Source organism: Mesoplodon densirostris, unplaced genomic scaffold (genome assembly GCF_025265405.1).
Source record: "Mesoplodon densirostris isolate mMesDen1 unplaced genomic scaffold, mMesDen1 primary haplotype scaffold_46, whole genome shotgun sequence".
Taxonomy (NCBI): Eukaryota; Metazoa; Chordata; class Mammalia; order Artiodactyla; family Ziphiidae; genus Mesoplodon; species Mesoplodon densirostris.
This window is the reverse complement of record NW_026778200.1, coordinates 894,172-907,130: the sequence shown is the minus strand read 5'-3', so window position 1 is coordinate 907,130 and position 12,959 is coordinate 894,172.

The following is a 12,959-nucleotide window of genomic DNA, read 5'->3' as shown; positions in this document are numbered from 1 at the left end:
CCAACTTAGAGAGACAGGCCCTTTAACCTCCTGGTTTGCACAGGTTCCCAATTTGGCAGAGGATGGAAGGGACGAGGGAGAACCCATGAGAGAGTAGCTGTTAGGCATTTGGACGGGCACATGTCACTCTAATTTCCCGGCAGGAAGAAGAATTAACCAAAGTCTCAGCCACCCACCGGGAACCAGTATAGGACAGGATCCAAAATTTTGGACTTGCGTTCAGCTCACAAAAAACGAGTTGAGAAATGGAGCTCAGTTGCACAGCAATTCACAAACTGGCAGAGTGATAAAGGACAACTATCGTCCAAAAATCTGTTGAGGGAAATCAACGAGGCGGACTTGAAAGTGAGGCAAAATAGCAGGAAACAGATTTCAAGAGGTACGTTGGAATCGCCTGTAAAGCACAGGAAGAGGGGCACAACTTGGACAATGGTGCACTTGGCCAAAAAGGGTGTATGCGTTTTCTCCTGAATATATTCAGGAGAAAACGCATACGCCCTTTTTGGCCAAGCAAGCAAGCGGGCAATGCAAATCTGCACTACAAAGAAGTATCACTTCCCACCGGTCAAAAGGGACATCCACAAAATGTGTAAAAACCAGAAAGGCAAGACAGGCCCTGGAGAACTGGGAGCCTTGTTATGCTGATGGGCGGGATGTAAATTGCCAACTGCCTCACTGGAGGAGTGCATTGTGTTCCCTAAAACAAGTAAACAACAGAGCTACAGAGCCAAGGCCACTTCCAGTCTAGGGAATATACCTTGGGAAAACTGAAAATCAATAAGAAAGAGCCACCTCCAAATTTAGGGCTGCACTGACTACAAGAACCTCAACTTGGGTACACCTTAAATATCCCAGGAAATATAAAAATGGTTCAAAACATTGTGGTACTTACGTACGATGGAATATCCCTCAGCGATGAAATCAATGTCATAAAACCAGTAGCAGCAAAGTGAGTGGATTCAGGTACGATGATTCTAAGTGAAATAAGTCACACAGAAAAAGAAACTTATCATAAGATATCACTTAGGAAGATCCTGTAAACATGGCTACACGTGAACTGAGTTAGGAAAGAGAATAGAGTCTCACATTTAGAAAACACTCTTATGCCTGCAAAAAGGGGAAGGAGAGGTGGGGTGATGCATAAAACCAGAGTTTGATATAAGCACAGGGACCGTTTCAAAAACCAACTTTGGAATTGACAAGACCGACACCTTCCTCAGTGAAAAAGACTCAAAACCCCATATTTCCCACAGAGGAATATATCTGACTAGTAAGAATCTTAAAACCTATGTATTGATATGTCTCCATAAGGGAATCAAGTGTGTCTAGAGTGGCATAAACATGGCAGCGAGAATCAGCTCAAACCCACTATAAAAAGGAATTTCAAAAGCAAAACCAAAAAACAGGGAAATTCTTTACAATTCCTTCAGGGTGTCTGAGGAAACCTGGAAAGACCCTATCTACAATGACAGCTGGATGTGGCATAAGGCTGGACACTTGGGACTGAGAGGATTGGTGAGATTGGGTGAGCAAATGCAGACCCTTTCAAGCAATAATGCATGGCCCCCATTCCATGGGTCCCAACTCTCCAGGTTCAAGGGAATATTACTACAGCTATAACATGTACAGGAAACCTAGAGAATGGACACACTGTGAATACGAAAGGTTTCTAAAACTCAACGAATAGTCCCTCTCCTGGTGCTCCAGTTTGACTTTCCAACTGCCTTACTATCAATCTCCCAACTTGGAGAGACAGGCCCTTTAACCTCCTGGTTTGCACAGGTTCCCAATTTGGCAGAGGATGGAAGGGACGAGGGAGAACCCATGAGAGAGTAGCTGTTAGGCATTTGGACGGGCACATGTCACTCTAATTTCCCGGCAGGAAGAAGAATTAACCAAAGTCTCAGCCACCCACCGGGAACCAGTATAGGACATGATCCAAAATTTTGGACTTGCGTTCAGCTCACAAAAAACGACTTGAGAAATGGAGCTCAGGGGCACAGCAATTCACAAACTGGCAGAGTGATAAAGGACAACTATCGTCCAAAAATCTGTTGTAGGGAAGTCAACGAGGCGGACTTGAAAGCGAGGCAAAATAGCAGGAAACAGATTTCAAGAGGTACCTTGGAATCTCCTGTAAAGCACAGGAAGAGGGGCACAACTTGGACAATGGTGCACTTGGCCAAAAAGGGTGTATGCGTTTTCTCCTGAATATATTCAGGAGAAAACGCATACGCCCTTTTTGGCCAAGCAAGCAAGCGGGCAATGCAAATCTGCACTACAAAGAAGTATCACTTCCCACCGGTCAAAAGGGACATCCACAAAATGTGTAAAAACCAGAAAGGCAAGACAGGCCCTGGAGAACTGGGAGCCTTGTTATGCTGATGGGCGGGATGTAAATTGCCAACTGCCTCACTGGAGGAGTGCATTGTGTTCCCTAAAACAAGTAAACAACAGAGCTACAGAGCCAAGGCCACTTCCAGTCTAGGGAATATACCTTGGGAAAACTGAAATCAATAATAAAGAGCCACCTCCAAATTTAGGGCTGCACTGACTACAAGAACCTCAACTTGGGTACACCTTAAATATCCCAGGAAATATAAAAATGGTTCAAAACATTGTGGTACTTACGTACGATGGAATATCCCTCAGCCATGAAATCAATGTCATAAGACCAGTAGCAGCAAAGTGAGTGGATTCAGGTACGATGATTCTAAGTGAAATAAGTCACACAGAAAAAGAAACTTATCATAAGATATCACTTAGGAAGATCCTGTAAACATGGCTACACGTGAACTGAGTTAGGAAAGAGAACAGAGTCTCACATTTAGAAAACACTCTTATGCCTGCAAAAAGGGGAAGGAGAGGTGGGGTGATGCATAAAACCAGAGTTTGATATAAGCACAGGGACTGTTTCAAAAACCAACTTTGGAATTGACAAGACCGACACCTTCCTCAGTGAAAGAGACTCAAAACCCCATATTTCCCACAGAGGAATATATCTGACTAGTAAGAATCTTAAAACCTATGTATTGATATGTCTCCATAAGGGAATCAAGTGTGTCTAGAGTGGCATAAACATGGCAGCGAGAATCAGCTCAAACCCACTATAAAAAGGAATTTCAAAAGCAAAACCAAAAAACAGGGAAATTCTTTACAATTCCTTCAGGGTGTCTGAGGAAACCTGGAAAGACCCTATCTACAATGACAGCCGGATGTGGCATAAGGCTGGACACTTGGGACTGAGAGGATTGGTGAGATTGGGTGAGCAAATGCAGACCCTTTCAAGCAATAATGCATGGCCCCCATTGCATGGGTCCCAACTCTCCAGGTTCAAGGGAATATTACTACAGCTATAACATGTACAGGAAACCTAGAGAATGGACACACTGTGAATACGAAAGGTTTCTAAAACTCAACGAATAGTCCCTCTCCTGGTGCTCCAGTTTGACTTTCCAACTGCCTTACTATCAATCTCCCAACTTGGAGAGACAGGCCCTTTAACCTCCTGGTTTGCACAGGTTCCCAATTTGGCAGAGGATGGAAGGGACGAGGGAGAACCCATGAGAGAGTAGCTGTTAGGCATTTGGACGGGCACATGTCACTCTAATTTCCCGGCAGGAAGAAGAATTAACCAAAGTCTCAGCCACCCACCGGGAACCAGTATAGGACATGATCCAAAATTTTGGACTTGCGTTCAGCTCACAGAAAACGAGTTGAGAAATGGAGCTCAGCGGCACAGCAATTCACAAACTGGCAGAGTGATAAAGGACAACTATCGTCCAAAAATCTGTTGAGGGAAGTCAACGAGGCAGACTTGAAAGTGAGGCAAAATAGCAGGAAACAGATTTCAAGAGGTACGTTGGAATCGCCTGTAAAGCACAGGAAGAGGGGCACAACTTGGACAATGGTGCACTTGGCCAAAAAGGGCGTATGCGTTTTCTCCTGAATATATTCAGGAGAAAACGCATACGCGCTTTTTGGGCAAGCAAGCAAGCGGGCAATACAAATCTGCACTACAAAGAAGTATCACTTCCCACCGGTCAAAAGGGACATCCACAAAATGTGTAAAAACCAGAAAGGCAAGACAGGCCCTGGAGAACTGGGAGCCTTGTTATTCTGATGGGCGGGATGTAAATTGCCAACTGCCTCACTGGAGGAGTGCATTGTGTTCCCTAAAACAAGTAAACAACAGAGCTACAGAGCCAAGGCCACTTCCAGTCTAGGGAATATACCTTGGGAAAACTGAAAATCAATAAGAAAGAGCCACCTCCAAATTTAGGGCTGCACTGACTACAAGAACCTCAACTTGGGTACACCTTAAATATCCCAGGAAATATAAAAATGGTTCAAAACATTGTGGTACTTACGTACGATGGAATATCCCTCAGCCATGAAATCAATGTCATAAGACCAGTAGCAGCAAAGTGAGTGGATTCAGGTACGATGATTCTAAGTGAAATAAGTCACACAGAAAAAGAAACTTATCATAAGATATCACTTATGAAGATCCTGTAAACATGGCTAAACGTGAACTGAGTTAGGAAAGAGAACAGAGTCTCACAATTAGAAAACACTCTTATGCCTGCATAAAGGGGATGGAGAGGTGGGGTGATGCATAAAACCAGAGTTTGATATAAGCACAGGGACCGTTTCAAAAACCAACTTTGGAATTGACAAGACCGACATCTTCCTCAGTGAAAGAGACTCAAAACCCCATATTTCCCACAGAGGAATATATCTGACTAGTAAGAATCTTAAAACCTATGTATTGATATGTCTCCATAAGGGAATCAAGTGTGTCTAGAGTGGCATAAACATGGCAGCGAGAATTAGCTCAAACCCACTATAAAAAGGAATTTCAAAAGCAAAACAAAAAAACAGGGAAATTCTTTACAATTCCTTCAGGGTGTCTGAGGAAACCTGGAAAGACCCTATCTACAATGACAGCCGGATGTTGCATAAGGCTGGACACTTGGGACTGAGAGGATTGGTGAGATTGGGTGAGCAAATGCAGACCCTTTCAAGCAATAATGCATGGCCCCCATTCCATGGGTCCCAACTCTCCAGGTTCAAGGGAATATTACTACAGCTATAACATGTACAGGAAACCTAGAGAATGGACACACTGTGAATACGAAAGGTTTCTAAAACTCAACGAATAGTCCCTCTCCTGGTGCTCCAGTTTGACTTTCCAACTGCCTTACTATCAATCTCCCAACTTGGAGAGACAGGCCCTTTAACCTCCTGGTTTGCACAGGTTCCCAATTTGGCAGAGGATGGAAGGGACGAGGGAGAACCCATGAGAGAGTAGCTGTTAGGCATTTGGACGGGCACATGTCACTCTAATTTCCCGGCAGGAAGAAGAATTAACCAAAGTCTCAGCCACCCACCGGGAACCAGTATAGGACATGATCCAAAATTTTGGACTTGCGTTCAGCTCACAAAAAACGAGTTGAGAAATGGAGCTCAGGGGCACAGCAATTCACAAACTGGCAGAGTGATAAAGGACAACTATCGTCCAAAAATCTGTTGAGGGAAGTCAACGAGGCGGACTTGAAAGCGAGGCAAAATAGCAGGAAACAGATTTCAAGAGGTACCTTGGAATCGCCTGTAAAGCACAGGAAGAGGGGCACAACTTGGACAATGGTGCACTTGGCCAAAAAGGGCGTATGCGTTTTCTCCTGAATATATTCAGGAGAAAACGCATACGGCCTTTTTGGCCAAGCAAGCAAGCGGGCAATGCAAATCTGCACTACAAAGAAGTATCACTTCCCACCGGTCAAAAGGGACATCCACAAAATGTGTAAAAACCAGAAAGAAAAGACAGGCCCTGGAGAACTGGGAGCCTTGTTATGCTGATGGGCGGGATGTAAATTGCCAACTGCCTCACTGGAGGAGTGCATTGTGTTCCCTAAAACAAGTAAACAACAGAGCTACAGAGCCAAGGCCACTTCCAGTCTAGGGAATATACCTTGGGAAAACTGAAAATCAATAAGAAAGAGCCACCTCCAAATTTAGGGCTGCACTGACTACAAGAACCTCAACTTGGGTACACCTTAAATATCCCAGGAAATATAAAAATGGTTCAAAACATTGTGGTACTTACGTACGATGGAATATCCCTCAGCCATGAAATCAATGTCATAAGACCAGTAGCAGCAAAGTGAGTGGATTCAGGTACGATGATTCTAAGTGAAATAAGTCACACAGAAAAAGAAACTTATCATAAGATATCACTTATGAAGATCCTGTAAACATGGCTAAACGTGAACTGAGTTAGGAAAGAGAACAGAGTCTCACAATTAGAAAACACTCTTATGCCTGCATAAAGGGGATGGAGAGGTGGGGTGATGCATAAAACCAGAGTTTGATATAAGCACAGGGACCGTTTCAAAAACCAACTTTGGAATTGACAAGACCGACATCTTCCTCAGTGAAAGAGACTCAAAACCCCATATTTCCCACAGAGGAATATATCTGACTAGTAAGAATCTTAAAACCTATGTATTGATATGTCTCCATAAGGGAATCAAGTGTGTCTAGAGTGGCATAAACATGGCAGCGAGAATCAGCTCAAACCCACTATAAAAAGGAATTTCAAAAGCAAAACCAAAAAACAGGGAAATTCTTTACAATTCCTTCAGGGTGTCTGAGGAAACCTGGAAAGACCCTATCTACAATGACAGCCGGATGTGGCATAAGGCTGGACACTTGGGACTGAGAGGATTGGTGAGATTGGGTGAGCAAATGCAGACCCTTTCAAGCAATAATGCATGGCCCCCATTCCATGGGTCCCAACTCTCCAGGTTCAAGGGAATATTACTACAGCTATAACATGTACAGGAAACCTAGAGAATGGACACACTGTGAATACGAAAGGTTTCTAAAACTCAACGAATAGTCCCTCTCCTGGTGCTCCAGTTTGACTTTCCAACTGCCTTACTATCAATCTCCCAACTTGGAGAGACAGGCCCTTTAACCTCCTGGTTTGCACAGGTTCCCAATTTGGCAGAGGATGGAAGGGACGAGGGAGAACCCATGAGAGAGTAGCTGTTAGGCATTTGGACGGGCACATGTCACTCTAATTTCCCGGCAGGAAGAAGAATTAACCAAAGTCTCAGCCACCCACCGGGAACCAGTATAGGACATGATCCAAAATTTTGGACTTGCGTTCAGCTCACAAAAAACGACTTGAGAAATGGAGCTCAGGGGCACAGCAATTCACAAACTGGCAGAGTGATAAAGGACAACTATCGTCCAAAAATCTGTTGAGGGAAGTCAACGAGGCGGACTTGAAAGCGAGGCAAAATAGCAGGAAACAGATTTCAAGAGGTACCTTGGAATCGCCTGTAAAGCACAGGAAGAGGGGCACAACTTGGACAATGGTGCACTTGGCCAAAAAGGGCGTATGCGTTTTCTCCTGAATATATTCAGGAGAAAACGCATACGCCCTTTTTGGCCAAGCAAGCAAGCGGGCAATGCAAATCTGCACTACAAAGAAGTATCATTTCCCACCAGTCAAAAGGGACATCCACAAAATGTGTAAAAACCAGAAAGGCAAGACAGGCCCTGGAGAACTGGGAGCCTTGTTATGCTGATGGGCGGGATGTAAATTGCCAACTGCCTCACTGGAGGAGTGCATTGTGTTCCCTAAAACAAGTAAACAACAGAGCTACAGAGCCAAGGCCACTTCCAGTCTAGGGAATATACCTTGGGAAAACTGAAAATCAATAAGAAAGAGCCACCTCCAAATTTAGGGCTGCACTGGCTACAAGAACCTCAAATTGGGTACACCTTAAATATCCCAGGAAATATAAAAATGGTTCAAAACATTGTGGTACTTACGTACGATGGAATATCCCTCAGCGATGAAATCAATGTCATAAAACCAGTAGCAGCAAAGTGAGTGGATTCAGGTACGATGATTCTAAGTGAAATAAGTCACACAGAAAAAGGAACTTATCATAAGATATCACTTATGAAGATCCTTTAAACATGGCTACACGTGAACTGAGTTAGGAAAGAAAACAGAGTCTCACATTTAGAAAACACTCTTATGCCTGCATAAAGGGGATGGAGAGGTGGGGTGATGCATAAAACCAGAGTTTGATATAAGCACAGGGACCGTTCCGAAAACCAACTTTGGAATAGACAAGACCTACACCTTCCTCATTGAAAGAGACTCAAAACCACATATTTCCCGCAGAGGAATATATCTGACTAGTAAGAATCTTAAAACCTATGTATTGATATGACTCCATAAGGGAATCAAGTGTGTCTAGAGTGGCATAAACATGGCAGTGAGAATCAGCACAAACCCACTATAAAAAGGAATTTCAAAAGCAAAACCAAAAAACAGGGAAATTCTTTACAATTCCTTCAGGGTGTCTGAGGAAACCTGGAAAGACCCTATCTACAATGACAGCTCGATGTGGCATAAGGCTGGACACTTGGGACTGAGAGGATTGGTGAGATTGGGTGAGCAAATGCAGACCCTTTCAAGCAATAATGCATGGCCCCCATTCCATGGGTCCCAACTCTCCAGGTTCAAGGGAATATTACTACAGCTATAACATGTACAGGAAACCTAGAGAATGGACACACTGTGAATACGAAAGGTTTCTAAAACTCAATGAATAGTCCCTCTCCTGGTGCTCCAGTTTGACTTTCCAACTGCCTTACTATCAATCTCCCAACTTGGAGAGACAGGCCCTTTAACCTCCTGGTTTGCACAGGTTCCCAATTTGGCAGAGGATGGAAGGGACGAGGGAGAACCCATGAGAGAGTAGCTGTTAGGCATTTGGACGGGCACATGTCACTCTAATTTCCCGGCAGGAAGAAGAATTAACCAAAGTCTCAGCCACCCACCGGGAACCAGTATAGGACATGATCCAAAATTTTGGACTTGGGTTCAGCTCACAAAAAACGAGTTGAGAAATGGAGCTCAGGGGCACAGCAATTCACAAACTGGCAGAGTGATAAAGGACAACTATCGTCCAAAAATCTGTTGAGGGAAGTCAACGAGGCGGACTTGAAAGCGAGGCAAAATAGCAGGAAACAGATTTCAAGAGGTACCTTGGAATCGCCTGTAAAGCACAGGAAGAGGGGCACAACTTGGACAATGGTGCACTTGGCCAAAAAGGGCAATGCAAATCTGCACTACAAAAAAGTATCACTTCCCACCGGTCAAAAGGGACATCCACAAAATGTGTAAAAACCAGAAAGGCAAGACAGGCCCTGGAGAACTGGGAGCCTTGTTATGCTGATGGGCGGGATGTAAATTGCCAACTGCCTCACTGGAGGAGTGCATTGTGTTCCCTAAAACAAGTAAACAACAGAGCTACAGAGCCAAGGCCACTTCCAGTCTAGGGAATATACCTTGGGAAAACTGAAAATCAATAAGAAAGAGCCACCTCCAAATTTAGGGCTGCACTGACTACAAGAACCTCAACTTGGGTACACCTTAAATATCCCAGGAAATATAAAAATGGTTCAAAACATTGTGGTACTTACGTACGATGGAATATCCCTCAGCCATGAAATCAATGTCATAAGACCAGTAGCAGCAAAGTGAGTGGATTCAGGTACGATGATTCTAAGTGAAATAAGTCACACAGAAAAAGAAACTTATCATAAGATATCACTTAGGAAGATCCTGTAAACATGGCTACACGTGAACTGAGTTAGGAAAGAGAACAGAGTCTCACATTTAGAAAACACTCTTATGCCTGCATAAAGGGGATGGAGAGGTGGGGTGATGCATAAAACCAGAGTTTGATATAAGCACATGGACCGTTTCAAAAACCAACTTTGGAATTGACAAGACCGACACCTTCCTTAGTGAAAGAGACTCAAAACCCCATATTTCCCACAGAGGAATATATCTGACTAGTAAGAATCTTAAAACCTATGTATTGATATGTCTCCATAAGGGAATCAAGTGTGTCTAGAGTGGCATAAACATGGCAGCGAGAATCAGCTCAAACCCACTATAAAAAGGAATTTCAAAAGCAAAACCAAAAAACAGGGAAATTCTTTACAATTCCTTCAGGGTGTCTGAGGAAACCTGGAAAGACCCTATCTACAATGACAGCTGGATGTGGCATAAGGCTGGACACTTGGGACTGAGAGGATTGGTGAGATTGGGTGAGCAAATGCAGACCCTTTCAAGCAATAATGCATGGCCCCCATTCCATGGGTCCCAACTCTCCATGTTCAAGGGAATATTACTACAGCTATAACATGTACAGGAAACCTAGAGAATGGACACACTGTGAATACGAAAGGTTTCTAAAACTCAACGAATAGTCCCTCTCCTGGTGCTCCAGTTTGACTTTCCAACTGCCTTACTATCAATCTCCCAACTTGGAGAGACAGGCCCTTTAACCTCCTGGTTTGCACAGGTTCCCAATTTGGCAGAGGATGGAAGGGACGAGGGAGAACCCATGAGAGAGTAGCTGTTAGGCATTTGGACGGGCACATGTCACTCTAATTTCCCGGCAGGAAGAAGAATTAACCAAAGTCTCAGCCACCCACCGGGAACCAGTATAGGACATGATCCAAAATTTTGGACTTGCGTTCAGCTCACAAAAAACGACTTGAGAAATGGAGCTCAGGGGCACAGCAATTCACAAACTGGCAGAGTGATAAAGGACAACTATCGTCCAAAAATCTGTTGAGGGAAGTCAACGAGGCGGACTTGAAAGCGAGGCAAAATAGCAGGAAACAGATTTCAAGAGGTACCTTAGAATCGCCTGTAAAGGACAGGAAGAGGGGCACAACTTGGACAATGGTGCACTTGGCCAAAAAGGGCGTATGCGTTTTCTCCTGAATATATTCAGGAGAAAACGCATACGCCCTTTTTGGCCAAGCAAGCAAGCGGGCAATGCAAATCTGCACTACAAAGAAGTATCACTTCCCACTGGTCAAAAGGGACATCCACAAAATGTGTAAAAACCAGAAAGGCAAGACAGGCCCTGGAGAACAGGGAGCCTTGTTATGCTGATGGGCGGGATGTAAATTGCCAACTGCCTCACTGGAGGAGTGCATTGTGTTCCCTAAAACAAGTAAACAACAGAGCTACAGAGCCAAGGCCACTTCCAGTCTAGGGAATATACCTTGGGAAAACTGAAAATCAATAAGAAAGAGCCACCTCCAAATTTAGGGCTTCACTGGCTACAAGAACCTCAACTTGGGTACACCTTAAATATCCCAGGAAATATAAAAATGGTTCAAAACATTGTGGTACTTACGTACAATGGAATATCCCTCAGTGATGAAATCAATGTCATAAGACCAGTAGCAGCAAAGTGAGTGGATTCAGGTACTATGATTCTAAGTGAAATAAGTCACACAGAAAAAGGAACTTATCATAAGATATCACTTATGAAGATCCTGTAAACATGGCTACACGTGAACTGAGTTAGGAAAGAGAACAGAGTCTCACATTTAGAAAACACTCTTATGCCTGCATAAAGGGGATGGAGAGGTGGGGTGATGCATAAAACCAGAGTTTGATATAAGCACAGGGACCGTTCCAAAAACCAACTTTGGAATAGACAAGACCTACACCTTCCTCAGTGAAAGAGACTCAAAACCCCATATTTCCCGCAGAGGAATATATCTGACTAGTAAGAATCTTAAAACCTATGTATTGATATGACTCCATAAGGGAATCAAGTGTGTCTAGAGTGGCATAAACATGGCAGCGAGAATCAGCTCAAATCCACTATAAAAAGGAATTTCAAAAGCAAAACCAAAAAACAGGGAAATTCTTTACAATTCCTTCAGGGTGTCTGAGGAAACCTGGAAAGACCCTATCTACAATGACAGCTGGATGTGGCATAAGGCTGGACACTTGGGACTGAGAGGATTGGTGAGATTGGGTGAGCAAATGCAGACCCTTTCAAGCACTAATGCATGGCCCCCATTCCATGGGTCCCAACTCTCCAGGTTCAAGGGAATATTACTACAGCTATAACATGTACAGGAAACCTAGAGAATGGACACACTGTGAATACGAAAGGTTTCTAAAACTCAACGAATAGTCCCTCTCCTGGTGCTCCAGTTTGACTTTCCAACTGCCTTACTATCAATCTCCCAACTTGGAGAGACAGGCCCTTTAACCTCCTGGTTTGCACAGGTTCCCAATTTGGCAGAGGATGGAAGGGACGAGGGAGAACCCATGAGAGAGTAGCTGTTAGGCATTTGGACGGGCACATGTCACTCTAATTTCCCGGCAGGAAGAAGAATTAACCAAAGTCTCAGCCACCCACCGGGAACCAGTATAGGACATGATCCAAAATTTTGGACTTGCGTTCAGCTCACAAAAAACGAGTTGAGAAATGGAGCTCAGGGGCACAGCAATTCACAAACTGTCAGAGTGATAAAGGACAACTATCGTCCAAAAATCTGTTGAGGGAAGTCAACGAGGCGAACTTGAAAGTGAGGCAAAATAGCAGGAAACAGATTTCAAGAGGTACGTTGGAATCGCCTGTAAAGCACAGGAAGAGGGGCACAACTTGGACAATGGTGCACTTGGCCAAAAAGGGCGTATGCGTTTTCTCCTGAATATATTCAGGAGAAAACGCATACGCCCTTTTTGGCCAAGCAAGCAAGCGGGCAATGCAAATCTGCACTACAAAGAAGTATCACTTCCCACCGGTCAAAAGGGACATCCACAAAATGTGTAAAAACCAGAAAGGCAAGACAGGCCCTGGAGAACTGGGAGCCTTGTTATGCTGATGGGCGGGATGTAAATTGCCAACTGCCTCACTGGAGGAGTGCATTGTGTTCCCTAAAACAAGTAAACAACAGAGCTACAGAGCCAAGGCCACTTCCAGTCTAGGGAATATACCTTGGGAAAACTGAAAATCAATAAGAAAGAGCCACCTCCAAATTTAGGGCTGCACTGACTACAAGAACCTCAACTTGGGTACACCTTAAATATCCCAGGA